This window comes from Macrobrachium nipponense, chromosome 44 (genome assembly GCF_015104395.2).
Source record: "Macrobrachium nipponense isolate FS-2020 chromosome 44, ASM1510439v2, whole genome shotgun sequence".
NCBI lineage: Eukaryota > Metazoa > Arthropoda > Malacostraca > Decapoda > Palaemonidae > Macrobrachium > Macrobrachium nipponense.
In genome coordinates, this window is record NC_087221.1 from 28,483,422 (window position 1) to 28,488,421 (window position 5,000).

General features: G+C 31.2%; 1 protein-coding gene across 2 annotated transcripts in view; it reads left to right on the forward strand.

The window, feature by feature from the left end:
* LOC135204132 (uncharacterized) overlaps nucleotides 1-519 on the forward strand; it is a 151,116-nt gene extending 150,597 nt beyond the window's left edge. For both annotated transcript variants that reach the window (XM_064234135.1, XM_064234137.1), the window contains one exon: nucleotides 1-519. This exon is cut by the window's left edge and continues 1,250 nt beyond it. The gene's annotated coding sequence lies outside the window, so the exon portion shown is untranslated.
* Nucleotides 520-5,000: the final 4,481 nt, after the last annotated feature.

The window sequence follows — 5,000 nt, forward strand, 5'->3', positions numbered from 1 at the left end:
AATTCAATTTCGGACGGGGAGGAAATTTGAAGTTTCGCGGGGAATGGGAAGAAGAAGAGGTCCCTGAGGTGAGGGGGATGGAGAGGAGTCCCACTTCCAGCAGCAGCAGCAGCGCGTTCTGGCAGTTAAGATGGGAGGAAGTCAAAGGCCGTAATTACTACAAGTTTGCCCTCCCCCCTCCCTCCCACAAAATTCCTTTTCCGCCAAAAGGGCGCGAGGGGTCAGTCGTCACTCCCATCCATTTCTCCAATTTGAGGCCTGGTAATGAGGCCAAGGTGGAAATGAAAAAGGAAAACCGAAAGGAGCTGGAAGGAAGTTCGTCGCAGCAGCTGGCGATGGTAAGAAGATGCAGGACCTAATCCGGAGAAATGGACGGCCGTAGATAACGAGGTCAGGAAATGGCCCTGCAGATGTTCGTTGAAAATTCTGAGGACTTTTTCCCTCTTGTGTGTGTGTGTGTGTATATATATATATATATATATATATATATATATATATATATATATATATATATATATATATATAATATATATATATAAATTGTATGTATGTATGTATTGCTTCCGGACGCCAATCTGACCCGTCATAAGACTTTTCATCAATAAGGTTCAGGAAAATTCGGTGAATTAATTATTTTCTAATCAATTTTCGTCCACATTCTCGGCAAAGCTCAGTCACTGCACATTTCATTTTTTGTCTTTCTTGGGTCTTACTGAGACGGAAGGACGCTTTCACAGCCTTGAAAATCTGTAATATCAATAGTTTACCTCAGGATCCTCAGAATCGTTACACCTTGAATGGACCTTTCTTTACCTCGTGAAAAAGTGTATCATATAGCTAAAGATAACCAAATGAAAATCTCATTCACAATAATCCCCATCGATGAACAACAAACACGGAAAAGAAGATAGTATAAAATAGGATAAACTTGTTTTTTTTCATACTCCCTCATCACAGCAATCGTCAGGCCCACCCCCCGCCAGCCCCCTCCCCCCTCCACCAAACACCCCATATAGATAAAAATAACCAAATGAAAATCTTATTCACGATCATCCATATCGATGAACGACAAACACGGAAAAAGAAGATAGTATAAAATATGGATAAACTAGTTTTTCTCATACTTCCTAATCCAGAAATAGTCAAAGCCCTCTCCCCCTACAACCTTCCCTCTCCCATTGAGGGTAAAATGCATGACAATGATAAAATCATCCAAGGGCCAATGAATAAAGAAATTATAGATATTAGGTGATGGTGCCTTTAAAAAAATAAATAAGGCAAATGGATAATAATGATTACTATGTAATCTAATAATCCTAAAAGTATATTTAGAAAGTGTGCACGGTTTGAGGAATCATTCTAAAATGCAGCTACATTACTTATAAAAAAGCGTTACCGGCGCAGAGAGAGAGAGAGAGGAGAGAGAGAGAGAGAGAGAGAGAGATGAGAGAGAGAGAGAGAAGAGAAAATTATTTGCACCAAAATTCCAAAAGTATGTTGTTTATTCACATATGAATACGATTATTGTGTGATATATATATATATATATATATATATATATATATATATATATATAATATATATGTGTGTGTGTGTTGTGTGTGTATATATATATATATATATATATATATATATATATATATATATATATATATATATATTATATATATATATATATATATATCTATATATATATATAATATGATATCTATATCTATATATATATATATATTATATCTATATATATATAATATATATATATATATATATATATATATATATATATATATATATATATATGAATATATATATTATATATCTATATATATATATCTATATATCTATATATATATATATATATATATATCTATATATATATATATATATATATTATATATATATATATATATCTATATATGTATATATATATATACTATATATATGTATATATATATATATATATATATATATGTATATATATATATATTATATATATATATATATATATATATATATATATATATATATATATATATATATGGTATGTGAGTGTGTGTGGTCAAAGTCCGTTTTAAATCAAGCTATGCCATAACACTTCCTTTTATTTATTTCCCTTCTTTCCGATGCTTTCAGCTGGATTCTTCGGAGCAAATCTGGGACAATTTAATTTGTTTCCACGTCATTCTTCGAAGGTCGTGAGACATGACAAACAAAAGACGTCTGTCTAAGAGACAATAATTAGGTAGTTTCCTACCTTTGAAGTTGAGTAAAGCTGATATTTGATATCTGACATGACAGAGTGATGATTAATGTTCACAAGCAAAAGAAAATACGAAAATTGTTGTAATATGTCTTTTATGTATTATAATGCTATTGTTTAAACAAAAGAAAGATGATTTAATCATATAAATTATATATATGATTGATGTCCTACATGTCCAAATAAATGGTATATTAACATATATAAATGCATATATATAAATATATATTGTACTGTTTATGAGTACTATACTAAGGCCTTTTTGTAAAACTCAAAAACAAAAAAAAGAGAGTATCACTCAAAAAACACCCTTAAGCCCCATCCCCCCACCGCATTGTAATATAAATATATCTTTTTTATACTCTTCAAAATAAGAAGAAAATATAATATTATCCAGACTGGAAAAAGGAGACGGGAGATGCAATGCAAGCAAGACTTCGGTGACAAGTCCGCCTGGATCGGAAAGAGAGTTTAGTCACAATGAAGTCATGACCTAAGACAACTTGAAGATTCCCTGTCCAACTTTGTACATATAATCCACCTCCTTCAAACAGATATATCAGTGAATGGTATATTTGTGGCATCTAGTTCTAAGGAGAACGGTTATTTTACTCAAAATTCCATAACCTTTTTTTTCCTTCTTACTTTCGTTTTGTTTGTTTGTTAGTTTGTTTGTGAAGAACAATCAATGATAAATATATCCTCTATAAGTCGATTCGTCTAAAACTATCTTATCGCTCAGGTGGTTGACCTAGATACTGCAGGAAATTATCTAATCGTTTATTTATTTATGTATTTATTTATATTAATTTAAGACACATTCCTAAGAATAGTCAGCAGGCTTTTTTTTTAATCCCCTTGTGGATATTCATCAGTCACAACACTCCAATTTGTAATGACTCTCACCAATTTGCTTTTAAAACATGAAACTGTTTTTCGTTCTTATATGGCGTTCTAGAGAAGCATTACAACGCCCCTTCCGCCATCAATATTGATTTGTTCCTGTCAATGTATTGTAGTTCTGCTACATATTTCAGTGTATCAATTGTAATTGTGATCATTAATGGAATAAAATGTATTTATACACTTGCGGTTTGTATATCCTGATGCATTCTTATATTTCACTGTTAGGTTAGGTTAGGTGTGGTTAGGTTTACCAGACTTTTCAAATTATCCTTAGACAATTAGATGAAATATGTGACATTATTAAAATATTTACGATATATCCACATAAAATGTATTCCATGTACACAAGACTTTTATAGTGTAAATAATAAACAATATACTCTCAGTTACTAATATCTTATATTCTTGAATAAAAACATTATACTCTCAGCTACTAATATCTTATATTCCTGATGAAAAACAAAAACTCTCAGTTACTAATATCTTATGTTCCTGATTAAAAACTGTGGATTGTAAAATATTTCTTCAATATCATCTGAAAAAAGAAAAACAAGTATCAGCATAAGTAATTAGAAGATTACGCATTGTTTCCAGTCCTAATTGGGCGTTCTACCTCATACAACGTAAGAATATATGTTATGCATTCATCATACCTGCTAATACATTTAAAAAAATATATATTGTAACGAAATAGTGAAAAAGTATGGTGATATAATCCACATTCTGTTATGAAAATCATCTTCTGTTGCTCACTGGAATCTGAATCATAACTAATGTGTACATGTATGTGTAAATGTTTGTATATAAATAAACAAATATATATATATATATATATATATATATATATATATATATATATATATATATATACATATATATACATATATTATATATATATATATATATATGTATATATATATATATATATGTATATATATATATATATATATATGTATATATATATATATATATATATATAATATATATATATATGTATATATATATATATTATATATATATATATATGTTAAACACAGATATTCATCTCGTTATCCCTTTGGTACACACCATCTCTCTCTCTCTCTCTCTCTCTCTCTCTCTCTCTCGGCAACTCCTCTCTCTCTCTCTCTCTCCATTCTAACAGGTAATCAAAATGAGAGTCAGTTATATAAAAAATAACTATATATTTAACAATGGAAAGATAATAAATCAAGTCTCACAGGCAAACTAACTCAGTTACCCCCCCAACATTAAAATGTCTAAAACAGTAATTTGTCACACCAATTGTCTATTCTCCCATACGGGACCCTCGATCCCCCCTTTGCCAGAACACTCAATTCCCTCACCAGTACCGTCTGTTTCAAAGACACGAGAAACACACATAAGTTTAAAGACAAAGTTAAAGATTAAACATTCTTACAATATGTAACAAGCAATCCCCTTTGGCTAAAGTAAAGGTAACTTACCCATTGCAGCCCAGAATATTATTCACTTAATACAAATACAGAGCTCTCCTGGCATCTTGCCTTTCTCCCACGGATCTCTATGCAAGTCTTCCCATAGACTTGGCTAGTGATACCATTATCAAAGAAAGAGGTGCGCACGTACATATGAATGCACGCTTCGTTAACGCCTCATATAACTGGTCGCAGCCAGTTTCCCAAAGGCACTTTGAACAAGAGCCCATGAACTGACGAACATTGACTTGCCTAACTATGCAGTTTTCATATCCCGCCACCCAGAAATCATTTATCAGCTTTTCTCGGGTCGTTGCTTCGGCTCTGTTCTCCGCATTCCAAAAAGGTCACAACGAACATATTAAATACATTATTAA